This window comes from Macaca nemestrina, chromosome 16, assembly GCF_043159975.1.
Source record: "Macaca nemestrina isolate mMacNem1 chromosome 16, mMacNem.hap1, whole genome shotgun sequence".
NCBI lineage: Eukaryota > Metazoa > Chordata > Mammalia > Primates > Cercopithecidae > Macaca > Macaca nemestrina.
This window is the reverse complement of record NC_092140.1, coordinates 22,432,577-22,455,648: the sequence shown is the minus strand read 5'-3', so window position 1 is coordinate 22,455,648 and position 23,072 is coordinate 22,432,577. Positions and strand designations below refer to the sequence as shown.

The following is a 23,072-nucleotide window of genomic DNA, read 5'->3' as shown; positions in this document are numbered from 1 at the left end:
TCAATCACTGCTAGCATTGCCTTGTCACATAGCTAAATGAAAGAATATATTTATAAGGCACTCTGTGAATTTTCATTAGTGATAAATAGGCTCTGATTAATTTTAATGTCTGGCTGGGAAACAGGGAGAAAATTTGTTAAATCATAAAATGCATTCTAAAGTCAAACATTAATGGGAAGGGATCATTATTTAAATTAAAAAGTTCCATGTGTGCATGTGAATATATCCATATAAATAGCATATTCTAAAGCCAAATATTAATGGCAATAAAACTTTTTATAAGGAGCATACCAGATAATTCATATCAAATAGTATCTCTTGAAACTAATTATCTCTGTGGACCACAGAGACACAAGTTGAACATCCCTAGTCTGAAAATCTGAAATCCAAAATGTTCCAAAATCCCAAAACTATTTTCGGTAAAACTATTTTCGGTAAACACAGTATCACGAGCGGAAAATTTCATACCTGACCTCATATGACGGGTTGCAGTCAAAATTTTGTTTCATGCACAAAATTATTGCAAATCTTGTGTAAAATTACCTTCAGGCTATGTATATAAGAGGTATATGAAACACAAATAAATTTTGTGTTTAGACTTGGGTCCCATCGCCAAGATTTCTCATTATGTATATGTGCACATTCTAAAATACCCCCAAAAAACCTGAAATCTGAAACACTTCTGGTCCCAAGCATTTGGGATAAGCGATACTGAACCTGTAAAGGCTTATAAGCAAAGTTTTTGCATTGAGTAGACCTCCACTGACATCGTGCCTGTGATATTCTTCTACTATGTGACCTTGGTCAAGTCATTTAACCTCTCTGAGTCTCAATATCCTCACTTATAAAATGCATATATACCCAACCTGTCAGGTTTTTATGTGAGCATTAAATAATATAATTGAAGCATAAATATATGGTAATAATTCAACACATTATAACTACAACTATACTCACTTCAAAGAGAAGCCAAGGAGAAAAACGGCATTTTGCTTAGGAAGAGGTCATTTTAAAGCATCAACTGGCTTTTCAGGGGAGCAGCATTTACTAGCTGTATGACATATTCTAACAAGATGGTGGAAAATGATAAACTAAAAATGATCCAGATGCAAACACCCAGAAATGCTGGATAAAATCCACCTAAATCCACAGTTGAAAGTCCAAGAACAGAAAGTACTCAGGAGTCAGAAACAAAAGAAAGTTGAAAAACTAAAGTAGTATGCGAATATACTGGCAGCTGTCCTTACCGTGGATGATAGATGTGGTCAGCTTCCATAAACTTACAGCCTGGGTTTAAACACCATAAGTGACAAGAAATGAGGCCTTGGGCCCAAACAGGAGGAGGAAGTTAGAACTCAAACCCCTACCGAAATCTGGAACCTCAAAATATTTCACTATCGATGACAAGTAGACTGAAGCAAAAATATACTCACATACAAAATAACAAGGAAGCTATGTCTCTGCCATGGGCTTAAGTAGGAAAAAAAAAAAAAAAAAAGAGAATCTCCCCTGAAAATCAAAAACAACTGACCAGCACCTAGTGTGGGTTCGGGGTTCAGAATTCTTCTACTAGTTTGTCTAGGAACTCCCAAGCCAAGGTATTAGCAACAATAGCAAAACTATTCCGAGCACTGATAGCTTGTAGGGTATCTGGTAGAAGCAAAAGCAAATCTGCCTTGGAGGGCCACGAATTCCACCTAAGCTCACTACATACCTACAAGTACCCTAAAATTGCAATGCCAAAAATATGTTTAAAGTTACTTTTAAATATTCCATATAAGCAATGATTAGCAGGGACAGCCAAAAGGATTAGAATCCCACAAACTTCATATTATAAAAGACTCTGATAAACCCTTTGGAAATGAGCATGTTTAAAATTATTGAAAGAGAAATCAACTTCTAAAAAGAACAAGACATAATGGAAAAAGACTGGCTAGCTTTGAGAAAGAACAATTCAAAATTGTAACAGTAAAAAATATAATCATAGAAATTAAATCTTAATAGGCAGATGACATAGGAGATAAAACAAAATGTAAGGCACAATTGACAAATTGAAAGATAAGGAAAATACCTAAAATGTATCAAAGAGAGATAAGGAATTAGGAAAATAAAAGACAATTTAAGCATCAAAGAAAACAAAATCAGATGTTCAAATATACAGCTCTTTGGAGTTCTGGATAGTGATAACAGAGGGAATGTAGAAATATTACTCAAAAATATAATGGCTGTGAATGTTACTAATTGATAATGTATTCAGGCTGTCATTCATGAGTCGAAAAGCAAAAGATCTTCTCAAGATTAATAGATGGGTGGGTAGATAATAGATGGATGATAGATAAATAGATACATAGGTAGACAGGTAGATGAGAGAGAGAGAGACAGACAAATAATATTGAAACTGTATAGATAGATAGATAGATAGATAGATAGATAGATAGATAGATAGATAATATTGAAACTGTAGAGTTACAGTCATAGAGAAGGTATTTAAAGAAACCAGAAAAAAAAAAGACAGATTATTTACAAGGGATCAACAATAGACTGACAGCAAACTTCTGAACAATAAAAGACAGAAGACATTACATTTAAAAGCGAGGCGAAAGTAAACTGTTAACTTAGATTTCTCTACTTCCGTAGGGCAAATAGCTCTGTCTACTATTGGAAAAAGTGAACTGTATATTACATTTATTTCTTTGGAGAAACTTTCAATACGGACTATAACCTTATTTGACTACATAACATACATCCTTCTAAAAGGCAAAATAACAATAAAAATACAAAACATGATCCCTTGCAGCCCTATGATTCATCAGTTTGGGGATTTAAAATTCAATCCTTCATCTTTGAAGATGCTGATTTCTACAGTGAGTTATTCTTCCAGGTCCCATGTGCCTCAAAACAAACAAAAACTACGAATAAACAACGAATATGAAATATCTCCTAGAGAGATTTAATTTAATTTGCACTTAAAATATTACATAAAACCAGTAGTGTACAGTAGTCATCACTGTTTTTTTGGCGTAACTTTAATTGGTTCGAAAATCAACGGCCACCAGATCTTGCTCTATTTATAATATTAAAAAGATGGAATTCGTGGATTTCTTACATTTGACCACCAAAAGATACGCTAGCTCTGAGTTATTAGGCTATGCTGCCCTGTTTAAAAAACAAAAGCAGAAAAGCCAATTAAAACATCTTATTATTAAAGATTGTGAGATTTTGACCCTGAAAGGTATTTTTATCTTCCAGCTTGGTGAAATATTCCTAGCGGAATTCACAGGAAGTGGAGAGCCAGCTGGGAAGAAGGGAGCCTTTGAAGTGGCTGTGCCTCTGAGGGACCCTCAGCGTCAAGGGGCTGCAGAGCTCTGATATCCCATGGGTGCCTGAAAGAAGCTTTTTCTCTGTTGATGAGTTCTCAGTCAGTTAGATACTTTCTGTCTTCACTAATAATTTTCATATTGCAAATGCGATTACAGAGGTTTACATTTTTTTCCAAACCAAACAATTGGGTAAATTTCAATATAAACTCTTTCCAGTCTATGCATGTATAAGTATTCTAAACATTCTACGTACCTTTAAAAGATACTTGGACTGCCTGATAAATAAGGTTAGCAATCTAAATGACTGCAGTTGAATATGTCTCTTACAAGAATGGAGATAACATTAATTCTTTCATATTGATTAAATCTTTAGCAATTTCCTAACTGTATTCAAAAATATATACTGTATGCCCAATAAAATCTGCAGATTAAGAAATTAAACATGTTTATATTGTGTTACTTCCTATTATTTTTCTTCATAAACTACAATGGTATCTTTAATTTTATTTTTTTCAAGACATCAAAACAAGAAAGGAAAAAAAAACAATTTTAAAGAATGAAAATAGACCAGGCCTTCACATCCAGGTTAAACAGATATCTTTGTTCAGAACTACAAACAAATACGTAAAACAGCCAAAAATCATCCTACTCACAAGCACCTTCAGACTATTACAAGAATTGAAAGGTAGCCAAAGATTTGTTCTCTGACAAGTACTCAAGTATTCTAACACTAACATGAAATGGTACGACAGTTACCCTCACAGGATGATGACTTTTGTTTCATAAACCATCTTAAACACTAAATTATTAAACTGAAACTTGGTTTTTAAATGATGAAATTAAAGTCACAGGTTCACATCCCAGAAAAGGTGAGTGGGAATAAGCCTGAATTGTGTGAGATCATTGGGTATGCAGCCATGATTTCAGGGGAAGCAGCATAGACGTTTTTCAGCTTGGGTTTAAGCTTGGAGTGAATTCCATGGCCTCCCTAGGCCTGTGTTGTCTTTCTTATCACTGCCTAGTGATCTCTGCATATAAGGAACAAGGAACAATAATAATAGCTAATGCTTACTGAATAGTGAATATAAACTGGCCTTGTTTTAATCATTTTACATATACCACCTCATTGAGTCCTCATAAAAACCCTGAGGTAGGCAGTCTACCTCATGTACAGTTCCGTTCCACAGATACGAGAAGAAAGGCAGAGCAGGCTTAATTTACTTGCCTGAAAATCACTGTTAGCAAAAGATGGGCGATTTGAATACGGGTACATTTATACATGCACCCACAGAACCTGTGCGTGCATGTGTGTGTGTGTGCGAGTCTGTGTGTAAACACAGTAACATAAAACTTACCATTCTAATCATTTTCAAGTATACAATTCAGTGACATTAAGTGCATTCACAACATTGTACAACCATTACTCCTATCAATTTCCACAACTTTTTCATCATCCCAAACAGAAACTCTCTACCTTTTAAGATGAATTAACTTTTCTCCCTCCCTCAGTCCCACAGCCTGTCTTTTTAACTACTTCCTTCTTTTGAGTAAATGAAGTAAAACTGAATCTCTGTAACAAAAACTGAGAAAGAAACAAACGAAAAATCATTTTGTCATCCCAAATCCTTGAGAAAGAAACAAACGAAAAATCATTTTGTCATCCCAAATCCTTAATAATGGAAAGTCTGAGGATGTATTTTAGGCAGAATAAAGATAATACCAGGGAGGAGGTCTGAGTATGAGAAGGGATCATAAGCAGAGATATCGTTAAATTTTTTATTAAATCTCAACAATATTGATTGAATAAAATAGTAACATTTAATTTCTGTCTTTAAAGATCAGCAGAATTAAAATATCAGGTACCACCGTATGTAAATTAGAAAGGAAGTAAGATCAAAGTTAAAGCATTTTAAGGTTCTTGTAATTTTCAGGATGAAGGTAAACGTTTTGATACTTCTAGAAGAATAGACGCGGAACACATAGCTTCTAAACAAGTTGAGGAGAAAAAAGTAAAAGGAAAAAAAAGACGGCCGGGCGCGGTGGCTCACGCCTGTAATCCCAGCACTTTGGGAGGCCGAGACGGGTGGATCACAAGGTCAGGAAATCGAGACCATCCTGGCTAACACAGGGAAACCCTGTCTCTACTAAAACTACAAAAAATTAGCTGGGCATGGTGGCGGGCGCCTGTAGTCCTAGCTACTCACGAGGCTGAAGCAGGAGAATGGCGTGAACCCGGGAGGTGGAGCTTGCAGTGAGCCCAGATCAGGCCACTGCACTCCAGCCTGGGCAACAGAGTGAGACTCCGTCTCAAAATAAATAAATAAATAAATAAATAAATAAATACACCAAAAATGAAAGAAACACACACACAACACAACACAACAAAAAATACTTGCCATAGATATATTGATGCATAGAGTATAATATATATCATGAAATACCTACATTAGAGAAGTAGAAACATTCAACATTAATAAGTTTAGTGTGCAACCCAGAAATTTAGAAAAAGAATAGAAAACCAAAAACAAAGAAAATAAGAGGAAAGAAATATTAAAAATAAAATCATAACAATGAGAAGTGAAAACATACAATAGAGAGAATCAACAATGCCAAAAATTAAGCCTTTGGACAGATTAATAATACAGAAAGACTTCTGGCTAGATCAATTGAAAGACAAATAGAAGACACAAAATAAAAAATACTTGTAATAAAAAAGAGACATTACAGTACATGCTACAGAGATTTTAAAAAGGCGACAAGTTTTTAGGGGCAACAGTAATGTCAAATATCTTGAAAATGTCGTCAAAAATAGATATATCCTTTAAAAATACAAATTCCAAAATTTACTCAAAGAGCAGGTAAAAGTTTAGTAGTCTTAGAGCCATTAAAGAAATTAAATCAGCAGTTAAAAATCTTCTCCAAAGGAGAACACTAGGTCCAAATGGCTTTGTAGCAGATAATTCCAATCCTACACAAGTTTTCAGAGAATAGAAAAGTAATAGTCTCCTCAATACATTTTGAATGTAGTTCTCAAGCTTGAGATGGCGCGCTCAAGCTGTGATACCAAGGAAAAACAAGGAAAACAGTATTTATCAAACTTACTTATGAGCACAAATTCAACAAATTGAGCACAGCATTGTTTAAAAGTGTATATATGTCAAGACCCAGCTGGAATTATTTCAGAAATATAGGATTGAATTAATAATAATAAAGTATTAAAATCAGTTACTACTCTAAAAGAATAAAAAAGGAAAATTATGTTATTACCCCAATGGATACAAAAAAAGGGGACTGATGAAATTCAGCATCACCCATAAAAAATCCAAGCAAGGAGACAAACAAGAAAATGGCAAGAGAGAAATTTCCTAACCTGAAAAGAACATGTATAAAAATAGCATTAAAATAAATGCCACACTTAATGGCAAAACATTGAGAACATTTACTTTAAGATAAAGCAGCTTAATGACAAAGATATTCATTATTATCACTTCCATGGCAAAAAGGTAAAACAAAATAAAATTGCATCCACACTTTGTATCATACATAGACATTAACTTTAAATGGATTCAAGACTAAGACTTAGTTGTTGAAGACAGTTTATCTTCATGATTTCAGAACTGGGAAAGATTTCTTAAGACCCTGAAAGTTCCAACTATAAAGAAAAATATTAATAAACACAACTTCATTAAAACTTCAAACTTTTGCTCATCAAAAGATACTATAAAAGCAATAAAGAGCCATATAGTAGAAAAATATGACCAAGAATTAGTATTCATATATATAAAGAACTTCTACACGTTAGTATGAAAAAGAAAATCCACTAAAAACATGGGCAAAAGACCTCTTCTGAAGTTTCAAACACAATCATGGACGGAATCACACTTTCTTGTGTAATCATGATGTCACCTGGTCTCCTCACTACTTAAAATCTAAATAAGATTAATTCAAACACTCAAATGCATGGATTGTGGAAATTCAACATCTTCCCTAATTATATTCAAATTCCTGGGAATGGAGAAGGTGGAGGTGTGCCTTAAATTCTCATAATCTCTTCTGATACAGTTTTCTTCCTCAGGTTGAATTTTTTACCCCTGCCATGTGTCTCATGCCTATTTTTATATTTTCATCCTGGGGTCATCCCAAATATAGAACAAAGGTCCCTCTTCTATCCTATCTCCCAAAAGCTACAAAAATCAGGCCTATTAAGTGTAACAAAACTTCTACTGGAGATTTGGGGGTCCCAAGGAGAGACAGATTTATGCCATGTAGCACTCCAGGCTTTAACCTTTCTGGCATCTCTGACACCCACCTCCCTTCCAACACTACTTCTCTGGTAGTGTTCACTTCCAACCCTCTCTTCTCCACCTGGCTCGCAGAAGCAGAACTGTTCCTTCTTTACTTTCATTCCTGCCAACACCCATTCCCTCAGGGTCTCCCTGTCCTAGTGAATGTTGCATAAACAAAACAATACCGCCGGAGTTCCGGAGGCAGCTGATAAGATTACATATTTTCACCCTGCTGCATTTAAAAGAAACAGAACTATGCCAGGATTTGTAATAAGTAATGATTCTTGTAAAGATATCTCATACATTGAGAATTTTGAGAGCACTCACATCTGTTGAAAATTGATTTTCGGCCGGGCGCGGTGGCTCACGCCTGTAATCCCAGCACTTTGGGAGGCCGAGGCAGGCTGATCACGAGGGCAGGAGATGAAGACCACGGTGAAACCCCGTCTCTACTAAAAATACAAAAAATAAGCCAGGCGTGGTGGCAGGTGCCTGTAGTCCCAGCTACTCGCGAGGCTGAGGCAGGAAAATGACGTAAACCCGGGGGGCGGAGCTTGCAGTGAGCCAAGATGGCGCCACTGCAGTCTAGTCTGTGTGACAGAGCGAGACTCCGTCTCAAAAAAGAAAAAAAAGAAAATTGATTTGAAAGTTAAGTTTTATTAGACTGCACCTCTGCATGCTTCACTTTTGACCGCATTCTAACAAATTATCATTTGTCAAGACGTACGTTTTTAATGTCGTATCTAATTCTTCTGTAACTTTCAACCAGTCCGCTTATCAGTATATCATATAACTAAGGTGGTTTATTTTAGATTAGAAATCTGCTTTACTTTTCAACAGCATTTGACACTCTTTGTTTTATGCAAACTTTATCAAGAATATTTTTTCCATTAAAGAACATTAACATGTTAGGGTCAGCTGATGACTAGAATATTTTACAAGTAATTTTTAAAGTTGATTTTTTAAAATAAAACATACTCCATAGACAAATATCTTAAATCCATTTTCTTCATCCCTACCGCAAGCAATTGTCATGAATGTGACATCTAGCTTGGGTGCCACTAACTGTTCTTCTCCAGATAACAGCTAGTTAGGATCGGAAGTGGTGACCAAAGTGGTTCCCTAGTCATGACTGTGATTGACAAGTTTCCTAAACCACTTCCTCTTCAGGTATTAATGTCTCTGTTTTTTATCTCACACGGCGTTGAAAATTATTCTCAAAATTAATTGACATTTCATTGATAAAAAAAGAAGAGCCAACTACCAAATTTTTAATAACAATTAAAAAGTATTAACATTATTAACACATGGAACAAAGCTTAACACACTCTTTTATTCCTTCAGTATCCCGCCTCTTCTTTGAATATTATCACTTTCTCGTCTTAGGCTTCCATATTTAAGAATTGACAACTAGCAAAACTCACACATAAGTGTTTCTTTCCACAGTTCTCTAGGAGTTCTCAAGCAGTTTTCACTTCACCACAATGACGTTTACAAATGTGACATGGAAACTTGGTTGGCAGTTCAAAGGAAAATTGATTTTTTTACTATGAGATTTTAAAACTTCACTTTATGAGGAGATTTTAACACCATCCATGTAGAGGGACGAAATCGCTACAGCCTAGCAAGGTCCATAACAGTTACTTCTGACAAAACAAAAACAAGACCTCCTTGTCACCTTGTTTCACAGCTGCCAGGGTGATCATAAACCAAACTACTCGAGGTTTAGTTTGGAGGAACAAGACGGCTAACCTAAAATAAGTAATTAAAAATTAAGCCTCCAGCAATCCATTTTGAAAATTTCAAGTCTTCTAAATTCTAGTTAGGCAGGAAATATATTAAGAAGTCATGACCCTGGTAGAAATCAGGATTTCCTTTCTTGACAGAAAAGTAGATAAAAATTGAAAAACTGAATCTTAAAGTGAAAAAAGTAAATCTCTCTTTTTCAAATATTTTAGCCTTATTTGTCTTTTTTCTTAGCAGGTATCTTATCTAAGAATACAGAAAAAGGAGATTTGGAAACTACATATGAACACAGTTAAGACAATAGTTTGCCTCTTTCAGGATCTGAAAATGGCTCCTGACATTGGATGCAGCGATCGTGCAAAGAATACGTATGTATTTTTATTTTACATGAAACACATATATATTTATATCTTATATTAAAATAACTATATTTTCAATTGTTACTAATTTTTTAATCTTAAAAATAGCCATGAATTTAGAAATGAATTCTATGACTTGCAACTAAATATTTTTGGTTTTCCAAAAGTATAATTGTTCTGAAAAGGCTACCTACTGTATAATATCAGCTAGATGGCATTCTGGAAAAGGCAAAAGTATGAAGACAATAAGATGAGCAGTAGCTGGCAGGGGCTGGGAGGAGGGAGAGGGAGAGACACATATATCCATAGGTGAAGCACAGAGAATATTTAAGGTGATACTGTATGATACTTTAATGGTTACTATATGGCGTTATGCATTTGTCAAAACCCATAGAACATACAACACCAAGGGTGAACCCTAATGGAGATTATAGACTTTGGGTGATAAAGAAATATAAATATATGTTCATCAATTGTGACAAATGTACCATCTGGTGAGGGTCCTTGACAGTGGGGGAGGCTGTGCATTTGCAGGGACAGGGAGTTAAATATGAACTCTGTACTTTCTGCTCAATTTTGTTGGGAATGTAAAAGTGCTCTAAAAAATAGAAAAGTATAGTTGGCAACTAAGATAACAACACGGTAAGAGATGGCAGTTACTGCTCTACCAAACCTCACATTAAGGAATCAAGAGTAATAGCAATAAATATTTTAAGAGGAACTATATATGACACTTCAGGAATAAAGGTTAGCCTCAAACGGAAATTCTTGTACAAAAACTTCATAACCATTTGATTGCATGCAAAACAAGAGCATTATAAAGGGGTACACATCTACACATATTCTGTTGTAAGAATAGAGTTTGCAAAAGAAGTGGGGCTTGTTCAGTGTGTTCAAGTTGCGAACAGATCTGTGCTTTAGCAACAAGACTTCCTCAACTGAAAATAGAACTTTTGAGTTCAAGTTTGATCTATTCCTTTTTTCAAAGATGCTGAGTCATTTCCTCTCTTTAGTCTTTCTCTGAAAAGCCAAAACTTTGAAGGGCTCAAAAAAATGAAACTTCAGGTTGTCTGAGCCTTTCAGAACGTGCATGCTGTTCCAACACTCATCTGCATTTAGAAAAGAATATCAGCCCTGTTTGATTCATTCTTGTGGAATGAGCCCATAATCTGGATTCATTTTTTTTTTCAACTTTTGCACTCATTTTTAAGGTTATTTTCATGACACCCTCTTTACATAGCCATTTTAGGAATTACCATCTCTATTGTAAGGACCAAAAAGGAGGGTGTTAGCAAAAACATCATCTGACTTGCCACCTAATGCCAAAGGACTATGTGGAAAATTAAAATTGGTGGCCACACTTATTTTGAGTCCCTGTGTATAAAAACATGGTAGCTTTTTCTTAGGTAGACAACTAAAATTTTCATACATCCTCTCCATGATATTTCCTCAAAGAAATGCTCTAATATGCAGAAATTGTTTGCTACTGAATCTGTGCTGTCTTCCTTAGTATTCTGTACCCCCGAAATCTCTAAATAAGTTACTTTAAAGAAAAGAAAAAACTCAAAAAACAGACATTTTGCATTGTGTATTTATACCTCTAAGCTTTATTGTGTATGTAATGGCCTTTCAAGTCAATACATAATGGAGATAAGTTTAGAAGACTTTTTATTTCTAAAGAGATAATTACGGCCAGGCACAGTGGCTCACGCGTATAATCCCAGCACTTTGGGAAGCCAAGGCGGGAGGATCACCTGAGGTCAGGAGTTCGAGACCAGCCTGGCCAGCATGCTGAAACCCCATCTCTACTAAAAATTCAAAAATTAGCCGGGCATGGTGGCATACGCCTGTAATCCCAGCTAGTCTGGAGGCTGAGGCAGGAGAATTGCTTGAACCCGGGAGGCGGAAGTTGCAGTGAGCCGAGATCGTGCCACTGCACTCCAGCCTGGTCAACAGAGTAAGACTCTGTCTCAAAAAAAAAAAAAGAGCTAATTACAAAAAGAGAATAAGCCGAGCATCTCCTAATTTTCTCTGGGATTCAGAGATAGTTGGTGTATACCTATGAATATTTTCAGAGATGTTTAATTGGACTAAAGTTCTGAAAAACTTGGATGCCTAAAAGGCCAAGACTAGAGAAATGCCATAAAGTGAATGAGGAATTTGACTGAATACAAAAACAAATTGTATATCATATAAGGGTAAATCTAATTTATAAGTGAGAAGTACTCAACAATGGCAGGTCCAAGTTCAGTTGAATCTCCTTTCTTCAAGATTTCTAACTATTGCACATAGACAGAAGAATGCTGCTTGTGAAACATTACTCAGTGAAAAAATACACATATCCTTAATAGAAAGAGCACTTTGAAAATTATGTAATTTTCATAAGAGCTTCATAAATACCTCATCCTGTGATTTACAAAAGCACAAAAGGATCTAATGTCCTCTAGCCCAGTAGAAAGCAAGCTGACCTAAAGTTTACTATATATTATAAAATGTACATATAATTTCCTCTCTCCATTTTTGGGTGGCCAAGCTTTAAACAAGCTCCAAAGCCACTCAGTTCTACAAAAGAATATGCCTAAAATAAATGCTTCTATGTTTCCATTTATTCAAATATTTTCAGAAAAAAAAATAAATAGTAGAAACAAATTATGTTTATCTGAGGACAGCAGCGCTGACAAGAGCACGGGTAGATTCATGATCAAGATTCTCTTCCTATCGCCTACAATTATGATGGATGGTGGAGCTAAACCATAAATCAAAGAGATACAATGCACTTTTCAGTATTTTCAAAAGTTATTCATCCCACTCTTTAAATTCTGAAAATGACAGAACATTTATTCTTTCATGAGATTATATTCACTGTGAAAATTCTCAAAGAAAAATAGTTCTTTGTTGCTATTGAAATGCTACTAGATGTGTGTCAGTTTTCCCACTTCCCATTTTCGTGGGACTTAGTTTATGTGCCACCCGGATTCCTTACTGTCCTGAACTCTACTTTTTAGTGGAGCCAGAAAAGACATTCAAAGAATAGATTCTAGGTCCCGTTGTTTTATTGTATTATAGAAAACAAAACAGGATAATTCAACTCGTTTCAAATCCCAGAAGTGGCTCTCCTTTGCTAGAGGAGAGGTCGCCCCGAAGGATGTGATGAAATAGAGGTTTGTCCCCCTGACCCCGTTTTTATTACATCAGCTCTGCTTTTGTTTTACTTACTGGGTTTCCATGTTTTTGCTTAAGGAATGGGCTCAGCTGCATCCGGCTTTTAAAGCCACTCTCTAAGAGAATTTGATCACCGCGTTTAAGCACATTTGGTCTGATGCTTTATTTTTATATCTATTTCTGCTGAGGAAAACAACAGTTGCTAGGTTGGCAATAGAAGTCAGGGGACTAAGTGAAAGAGTATGAATGATCTACAATTTGCTAAATAGCTCAAAGTATTCATAAAGAAATTACAAAAATAGCAGGTGTAGACTGGGGAAACCCTCGACATCATTATAAAAAAGAAATGTCCTCGTTGTCACTTTTGTAAGCCTGTTCTCTAGCTCCCCTTCTATTCACACAGGTCTTGATACCCACTATTTTGTATTTTCCCTTCTCAACCTTACACCCTTGGACCAGTAGCTTACCTTATTTCAATCTGTTAGTATGTTGCTCTCTGCATTGGGAAAGCCTTATTTTTAAGGCACTGTCCTCTGTTAATTAAAGGCAAGGGAGCATAATTTTCAGACATAGAAGAGATAAAATTCCTCTGAATTGAACTTTTAAGGAAGATTAACTTCGATACACTTTGCAAAGACTCTCAAAGTATAAAATATATCCGTTTATTTTTTAACAAATATTTGTTGTGCTTTTACTGAGATCCACATAGTCCTTTAAAAGAACACTCCAAGGAAACTTAAAATGGCAAGGTGGAAGTAGGACTAGTGCAGGTGTGGCTTTCAGCCTTATAAACCCAGAATCTCAATTTCATCAGTTTACTCAGAAGCAGAGGGGCTTTATAAATGTAGAGCAAAGATCACAGGATTCTGAGTCCAAGACATAGGTTTGAGTTCCTGCTGCACAGCTTATTAGCTGTTTGTGTTCTTAAGCAAGTGACTTAATCCCCTAAGGAAAAAAAAAAGTTGAGAAATAATACTTGTCTTGCAGGATTGTTGTGAAGATTAGATGAAATGGTGCATACAAAAGGGTTTTACATACTGTCCTAGGTTAAACATGTGTTGGTTAGATTTGCCCCTAGCTTGAGAGAGATTCCCTAAAGAAAAGGACTTCTACGTGCCAGTAGGCACCCAGCAGGGATTCCCTGCGGGCAACCTTTGAAGGCTGATAAGCATCTCTAACAGCTGCATAAGAGAATACAGGGACCAGCCAGAGGGCAAGGGTCATGCCCTTTGCCCTTTTGCTCTCAGCTCAAAGGACATCTGCCAAAGATCCCCTGCAGGGAAATTTAACTCTAAGGAGAGAGGCCCAGCAAACATTTTAAGAGATCATTACATGTTCTCTTATAGACCTATCCCTCCCTTTGCACACATAGTGTCTTGCCTGTGTCTTCCATCACCTGCTGAATTTAACATCCTCTAATACTCAGTAAAAGCCTCCATATTTTTCAGAGTCCGTCTAGATTCTTCAGAGTTGTTCAGGTTTCTCTCTCTTCAGCATCTGCAGAGAACCCATTCTTGGCAACCTCCAACCCCTCTCCCCTAACACAGAGCTTTTTTAAAGCAGGAATCGTGGGTTCATCTCTGATCACTAAAGGTTATTCTGCTCTGCAGTTTCTCTGAGACAACTGCTAAGGATACTCTCCTTTGCACCTGGAGTTCTCAAATGTAGTCCTTGTCCATAGCTAAACTGTATCGGAATCACCTGAGATATTTTTTAAATTAAAGATACCTTGGTCTTTGCAATTTTGCTTCAATAGTTTTAAAGTAAGGACCTAGGGACTATATCAAAAATGTTTAAAGTGGAAACAATTTTAAAACTGCCCAAGTAATTCTGATGCAGTTTATCCATGGACTGGCATTTGGACCCACTGAATTCAATTGCTGTAATTATCTTGATGAGGTTTAAATATTAAAACAACAACTTGGTGTTATTAAAATGTTTACAAATGCCTTCTTAGAATGGGTGAATTTTATTATTTTTTCTTTAGTGTATGATTTCTGCAGTTAGCTATCTTTCATATTATATATTGAATATGCGTTATCAATTTCATTAAGAGTTCCTGTTTCTGACTTTGTTTTCAAATTGTCTAGTGTTTCTTACTACAGATTCCAAATGCCTATTGTGGTTGTGAGAGTTGTATACCTTCCACTCACAAAATTGACCTAGAAATTCATTATCAGAATAACTGCATAAATGCTAGACAAGAAGCATGAATCTATTTCTTTCAGAAAAGAACCTCTTACATCTACTGACTGCTTCTCTGCTGAGATTCTGGCACTGGCATCTTTATAGAAGAATAAATAAATGTTTCAATGTAAGCAATAAGCGATCTCGCGACAATAAAGAAGCAAATGAACGAAAACTCAGGAAGTTCTTTTGACACTCAGAGCTGATTTCCTCAATCACATTGGTTTTGAAAACAGAGAAATATACGCAGTATAACATTCAGAAAAGTGACTTTTTAAAACAAACCTGCCATATGCCACACACCCAAATAATTGTTGACCCTTTATAATACTTTTTATAATATTGGTTTTTATTGGTGGCTTTAGACATTTTTTTCATTGTTACTTCTATAGAATCAGGGATCTCTTCTGAAACTAAAATAAAATGACTTGAAAAATAAAATATAACAAATTGTGTTGATAACAGATTTGAATTTTGAAAACAGCTAGGAAATATATGGCTTCAAGTCTGATGAAAAGTTGGGGAAAAAATATGATTATATAGTAAAAATAATGTTTGGTCTAATTTTAATTTAGTTTTGAAGCCAATTGCCAAAGTTTATTTCTAAAAAGTTTCAGAAAATGATACTCCTAACTGAGCAAGAATAAAGCTTCCCATTTTGTAATCTGATTTTGATAATATTTATTTGGATGTTTATCTGCTCGAAGGTATGTTTATGTGCTAGAAGGTGAGTAAAGTCAATAATGTTTCATAAACTTTGAGATAAATTATTAGTTTAATATTAGGCTTTTTAGCTACTTTAAACATTTATATAATTTCAAAATTAAACATATCTTTTAAAAAAAGAAAAGAAACAGCTTTCCCAATTTGCATAAGTATAGCCAGAGCAACAGATGGCCACTGTCTGTTCTTCTCCCAGTCCTCTTCTCTACTTAGATTTTTTGTAGTGTTCAAAGCAGTTCTTCATTTGAGAGCAAGAATTTAGAAAAAGGAATATTCAAGGTGCTAACTAAAAGAACTACTTTCATGGAAAGCAGAAAGTTCTTGGCATGATAAAAATAAGCTCCTTAAAAGGCTCAGGAAACAGCATAGCATTTGAGGTGTATTATTGTTGGATGCACAAAGTGTGCATGAGATGTGGATAGTGGAAACGTGAAGGTGGGGAGGAACCGAGACCCTCTCCAGTCTCTGGATCCTATCCAACTTTGGGCAAAACTGAAAAGCAGACTAAAGCTTGTATGTGAAGCTCCTCTTTTCCCTGTTTAATGATCACATCTCATCTCCCAGTGACCCTTATTAAAATATTAGCTAATAATTCTTAAGGAATACAAAGGAATCAACCCCAGCAAATTAGGCAATAAGTGAGCTGGGGATTAAAATGTTACCCCCTCAGTATGGGAATAATTTCACTACTGCCCCTTAAAGGCAGTCTTGAGATTGTTATTTTATTTTCTCTGGCTAGATATTACCCTGGAAGTATATTTGTGCCTTCCTGTGAGGTTCTTAGGGAGAAAACAGTGTTCCAAATCCAGGGAGAGAAAGCTGTGATGTCAAATCTGTGGCCCTTTCCTGACTTGGGAAGATGATACTGTACAGAGAGGCCTTAACCCTCACTATCCAGATTCACACCAGGCGGTGGCCACCGATTCTGCCTCACTGTGGTGTTTACTTATCCTGTTCCAGACACCCAAGATGTTTTCCCTGTACTGCCACATGAGTGGCATGGCAAGATTGTTTGTTAAACGTAGGCAGGGCATGATGGCTCACATCTGTAATCCTAGCGCTTTGGGAGGCCAAGAGAGGAGGGTCATTTAAGCCTAGGAGTTCAAGACCAATCTGGGCAATACGGCAAAATCCCATCTCTACAAAAAATACATAAATTAGCTGCACGTGGTGGTGTGCACCTGTGGTCCCGGCTACTTGGGAGGATGAGGTGGAAGGATCATCTAGGCCTGGGGAGGTTGAGGCTGCAGTAAGCCATGATAGAGCCACCGAACTCCAGCCTGGGTAACAGAGTGAGACCCTGTCTCAAAAAAAAAAAAGTGACGAAGTGACACCGTTGTTAAAGAAACAATTATTTAGGCCGGGAGCGGTGGCTCACGCCTGTAATCCCAGCACTTTGGGAGGCCAAGGCAGGAGGATCACAAGGTTAGGAGATCGAGACCATCCTGGCTAACACAGTGAAATCCCGTCTCTACTAAAAAATACAAAAAATTAGCCGGTGCAGTGGCAGGCACCTCTAGGCCCAGCTACTCAGGAGGCTGAGGCAGGAAATGGTGTGAACCCTGGAGGCGGAGCTTGCAGTGAGCCGAGATCGTGCCACCGCACTCCAGCCTGGGTGAGAGTGAGACTCCATCTCAAAAAAAAAAAAAAAAAAAAAAAAAAAATTTAATGATGTTTATTAAAGCACAGTATGAAAGACTTTATTCAGGACAGTTGCAATAGGTATAGAGACCACTGCAATAGGGTCTTGTAGTTATTGGAGATCGGGCTCAACTCCAAATACAGCATGGGCAGGTGGGAATTTACATCCAAGGAGCAAAGTAGGGGGTCAAAGGATGGAAAATTACTAAGAAGAAACATCAGAGGTAAGGGGGATTCTGGCTAAACCGACCTAACAGGATTCTTGCTGAATGCAGGCCAGGGTAATGAGACCTCACCTGGGGGATGGTGAGGGATAAAGAATCCGATCAGATATCTGGTGTGAGCAGATATCCAGCTAAACTGCCTTGCTAAACCAGGATTTTATAAGGAAGTACAGAGATGGGCTGAGGAGAAATTTCAGAAGCCTGACTGAAGTTTGGTCAAGCAAAGGATATTTGTGACCACATGGCAATGGCACCCAAATTAAATCAAAACTAGAAAAAAGAATTCTTTAACCTTGGCTTTGAATGACTGAGCCAGTTTTCTGGGTTTTTTTCTGTGTTGGTTTGTAGCAGAAACCAGAACTAACTCTTTTTGCTGAATAACCATATTTGTGTCTTGGCACTATTATAACAGGAGGAACACAACGAAGGAAAGGAAGTCATTCTTGCAATAACAGAGTCATCCTACTTCAAAATGGAAAGGGATGATCCTCATTTGGGGAATGTCACATTGCATTTGAGATGTATTTTTATTTGGCACAAAAAGTATGTATAAGATGCAAATAATGGAGAAATAGAAGTGAGAGGGAACCAAGATCTGTGAAAGCCCTCATCTGCTAATAGGATTCCCGATCCCTGCTTTTCTCTAACCAACTCTCAGTTGGAGTTTGGTTCAGTATCTATTTCCCTAAATAATCGGCATTTTTCCTACCTATAAAATAGGAAACATAATAAAGTTTGCAATCTAAAGTAAGTATAGTTACAAACTTCAAGATCTGACTTGAGACTTGAGTAATGTCACTCTGAAGGTTACCCAAGTTTTATCTTCCTATCCCTCCCCAAGGCTGGTGTAATTTAGGAAATCAGAATTTACAAGTATGTTTTATACATATTCATATTTTCATGATGCAAATGTATACTGTAGACCCCATTAATGAAACCATATACTTAGTCCAAATCATCTTTCCAAAATTATTTCATCTGTCATCTTTTGATAGAAATTACTAAAAGCAATATTGCCACTGAAGGAAAGAATTCAAATTTATTCTTCAGAGCTAAATAGAAATAAAATGAATTCATGTGACTTTCAACTTTCTGATAAAGTAACAAAATGACAAAATTTCATTACTTTTTCGTCCAAAGACATATTTTAGTGTGACATAATCATATATATTCATGTAATAATAATGGCACCAATAATAACAATAAACATTCTGTCCTTTGCATGTGGAGATGAGTCTAAGCATGCTAGAAGCTCCAAGAAAACAATTATGAGGTCAGAGAAAGTATGCTTATGGCACTATCCTAGTTCTCCTTCAGGTAATTTTTCCCAGTTCCTGGAGCACAGTCTTCCGTTTTCCATCCTCCCCTCCCTCAGCTCCTTCAGTGTGTACTATTCACATAGATACTAAGTTTCCAGAAGGCAGCAACTCCTTGACTCCTTTCCCTTTCCCTGATTTTCCCAACATTTTCAACCACTGATTGCAGAATGCACACCACCTCCTAGCTCCAATATACCACACCTTCAGATTTAGCAACATATTAATTGGTTCCCTGTTAGCATGAGTTTGAAAAGATATATTTAAGCTGTCCAGCTTGCCACATTCTGTGGGACTTAGTTTTGTCACTCTCTCAGTTATGCATCTCAATGGGTTTTCTTTCTGCCGACCTGAAACTCCCCATTTGTGCTGTGAATCATCTTTGTGACCTTAATCCAGTGTCCTTCAGTACTCATCATGGGCTTTCAGCACTGTTTCTCAAATCAATTTACACTGTCACAATGGTGCCTCTTTCTGAAAATGGGGGACCTGATCCCTGCCTTCCTTTAACTTCAAAACTATAACCCAATTTGCAAAACTGGGTTTCTTTCTATCTTGTTTTATATTATGAGAGTTGTGTTCTAGTTACTCATTCAAGTATGCAGCAATTCACAGTTATTTATGCTTAGTTGCTATAACCAAGAAACATTTAGTGTTTTGGCTCTTTGGTTAAGGAATGTGATTATATGGGATCATATTATTTAGTCAGTTTAGCTAAAATAGAAAGGCAGTTGATTAGCCCACCAAAAAGTCATACTTTCTAAGTAAAACCAATCATCAAACCTCAAGTTAATTTGTCTGATTTTCCAAAGCATATTAGAATGATCTATATTTTAATGAGCAATTCTGGCTGGTGGATCTGGCTTCAACCTTTGGAAATTTTATTTTCACAAACAGCATCATCCACATCACAGCTTAGACCCTATTTCAGGGCAGGCTTCTTAAGAAATAGTAGAGTCTAAAATTTTTAACCTGCTTTTAAGCTAGCAAGTTGAGCAAGCTTCTGCCAGTTTCATGGATGCTGACAGAAGACAAGAGACTCCTGGGTCAGAAACAATGCACAGTTTATTGCTCACAGAAAGAGCATTGGTCAGAGTGTCAATTTTCTTGTGCTGACCCCTACGTCCCAATTCCCATAAGGCAATGTAGAAAGGGTCAGGTGACACCTGCATCTGGAGTGAATGGCATTACAGCAGAGTTACCCTGAGCTTAGGAAATCCCAGTGTTTTATAATATACAGTAACACGTACTTGGTGAAAATAGCTCCAACTTCTGAGGCTGTTTGCCACACAAAAATCCTTTAAAAGAGAGCCCTGAACAAAGGTGAATTAGTCCCTCTGCTCATAAGATGTGCAGAAAAGGAAGAAACCCATGAAGAACTGTCTCCCAATGATATTGCCTCTTCATTTCTATACTATCTTGTCTTTTGGTAAATCTTCTCTTGAGTACACCACTTCATCAGTCACAGTACTTAATCTGAACAGAGACTGGGACCAAATTAAATGTCAGTGCCTCCTAACTGGGACCTATATCAATTAAGGAAACAGGAGGCAGTGCTTCCAACACAATTTCTTAGGTAACTGGCAGGGCTTAGATTTCCAGTTCAGTTCAAATAATTGAATCTACTCCTTGTTTCTGAAGAGACTGCCTCAGGGTGTCAGTCCAACCTGCCTGTTTTTCCATGTCACTACAATGACTGCAGGAGTGGGGTTAGAAACGATATTCTGAGGTACTGATGGGGTGTTTTGCAAGGGAAGTGCAGGAGCTCAGCCCTCCCTGATGTTTCCAACAGACTCCTAGGTAAAGTTTTAGGGAGTGGAGATCAAATCATAGTCAAAATCATGTGGCAGAAGATGACAGACCAACAGTTAGTTAATTATTTCGAGGTGTTTACAAAACTTTCAGAGAGCCTTAGAGTATTTTCCTTTGTGAAAAAAGTTCCAGTATTGAATCTGAAAGTCAGTGATCACTAATGTCCCTCATTCTCTTGTACTTCTCAGGGCCTACAGTGTTTCCCTCCAGGTCATTGCTCTCATTTCACCTCCCCGCAAAACCTCCCCAAAAAAGCATGTCCTAGTCCAGTAGCTGTAGCTTTACTTTTTTTTTCTAATCTCCCCGTAGTTGCATCCAGACATTTCATCATGAAGAGCCAGCCACGGGAATGATAAAGGCATTTTACTAAATCTTTCGAAGACCCGTTATGTTCTCTATTTTGTCTTATGTGGGCCATTTTGTGGGAATTCATGACTAATGTACTTATCCAAGTGGTCGTTAGCCATATGATCTTGGATCATGTCAATTCAAGAATAGATTCCAGGTGGCTGAACCAAATAAAGTTTGAATCTCCTAGGCCAGGCTGCCAGCCAATGGAGGCATAAACCACACTAAAATGTGGATGTCATTAAGGAAAAAGAAAGAAGAATCATGCCCAGGCATGGTTGGAACAGAATCCCAATTTTTTCAAAGTAGGTCTGTATAACTTCCCTATCCAATGCTTTTTGCCTTGATCATAACCCAGGAAGTGGTCTAAAGGCAATAATCCTTTTCTGAGAATATCTGAGAATAGTGCATTCAGTGAGCAAACTGCTTCACGAAGGTGTATGGATCAGAAGAAGGTGAGGGAGGTAGAGTCAAAATGTATTTCAGTCAACTTTTGAGGGGGCCATTCCAATGCACCAAATACCAGATGCCTGTGGAAAGCACAGAGCATCAAAGGCTATTGAATATTTTGACTATCAGTCCACTGCCATGTGGCTTTTGTGTTAGAAGGCTCACAATTGTCAGACTAAAAATGGTCTGAAAAGCCAAAACCATGACACATTTGATTAGTTCAAGGGCCACAATAGTGTGACCAGAGTCAGCTGATCAGACTGCAACAACTCCATACCCTGACAAGTATCAACAGCAATCAGGCCACCTTTATGGCCCCCAAAGGAGCCATATGCCTGATAGACTCCCAGGAGTAAGCAGAGGTCAGAGCCCATGCAAAGTGGCCTTCCCATTAACGTTTGGGGAAAGTCACAAATCTTTCATGCAGTGGTAGCTCTGTATTCAAAGTACAAAGTCTTTTAATTTGTGCCCAGTCTACAACGGTCAATGTGTTATGAGTTCTGATACACTGAAGGATCCAGTTATTAGTGCTGTCCCCCAGGTCAGTGCAGGCTCGATCAGTAGCTTCACAGCAGTCAATTTCATCTTACAACAGACACTTACCATAAGCATCTGCATAAGTAATTCAGATGGCCTCCCTTTCCCAGAGACTATAATAGGCAAAATTGCCACTCATGTGAACTGTCATCAGTCAAAGCATTTTTGGACAACTTTCAGAGATGCCCATTGATTCAAGTGCTATTCAAAGGATGTGGATTTGCAGAATAGCTGATATGAAGGATCGAGTAGAACGGCCAGCTGAGACATACTGTCTCTAATATCCCAAAGTTCAGTAAGGTGCTGGGCCTCCTTTGCTGATGAGGCCTGAGAGATGGTCCTTTATTTTCTTTTCTATCATTGGAGGGACTGAGTGTTGTGCATCCATCCATAGTCCCTAGAAATTTTACCTTCACACACTCACAGCACTTTGCATTTAGGAAGGTCTCAATAAACATGTGTTGAATTTTAAGATGATGTTGGAGAGTAAACCCTAAGTAGTAGCTCTCTTCCTCTGAATTAATTACTCATTCTACTATCCTATTGCCATTTACATTCATTCACCTATGTCATTTACACTCATGCCATTTACATTTACATGCCATTCACAGATGGCATTCTTAACAACTTGGGTGTCTAATATAAACACCCAAGTTGAGCTCAAAGGCAATACAGAGTTAAAAGTCAGTATCCTACAGCAGGGCAAGTAATGGTAAGTATTGGAACATACATTCCAAAGTTGAAAAGAAGTAAAATTTTGAAAGCACTTCCCAGAATAAGAATGAGGTCAGCATCCCAGGCACCAAAATGTTTGTTCTCAGGTCAGCACTAGTCATCTCAATTAGCCACACAATCCAGAATAGACAAATACATAGATGCAGAAAGCATATTAGTGGCTTCCACGGTCTAGGGGAAGGAGGGAAGAAAGGAGTGACTGCTGAATGGGCATGGAGTTTCCTGG

The 23,072-nt window shown here is 37.1% G+C and overlaps 3 long non-coding RNA genes across 6 annotated transcripts in view; 1 reads left to right on the top strand and 2 right to left on the bottom strand.

Annotated features, from left to right (window-relative positions):
• LOC105477162 (uncharacterized) overlaps positions 1–7,709 on the bottom strand; it is an 85,161-nt gene extending 77,452 nt beyond the window's left edge. Inside the window, exon 1 of the long non-coding RNA XR_984509.3 lies at positions 7,630–7,709. This is a non-coding gene — a long non-coding RNA (uncharacterized lncRNA). The remainder of the gene's footprint in view (positions 1–7,629) is intronic.
• LOC105477168 (uncharacterized) overlaps positions 1–23,072 on the bottom strand; it is a 143,758-nt gene that overhangs the window by 114,222 nt on the left and 6,464 nt on the right. The gene's annotated exons all lie outside the window — the stretch shown is intronic.
• LOC139359074 (uncharacterized) lies at positions 7,272–15,722 on the top strand. 3 transcript variants are annotated; one of them, XR_011614678.1, is made up of 3 exons: positions 7,272–7,346; positions 9,590–9,720; positions 15,102–15,721. It is a non-coding gene; the product is annotated as an uncharacterized lncRNA (long non-coding RNA). The 3 variants fall into 3 exon arrangements; XR_011614679.1 differs by lacking the exon at positions 7,272–7,346 and adding an exon at positions 8,194–8,329 and having other exon boundaries at positions 9,587–9,720; positions 15,102–15,722; XR_011614677.1 differs by lacking the exon at positions 7,272–7,346 and adding an exon at positions 8,197–8,329.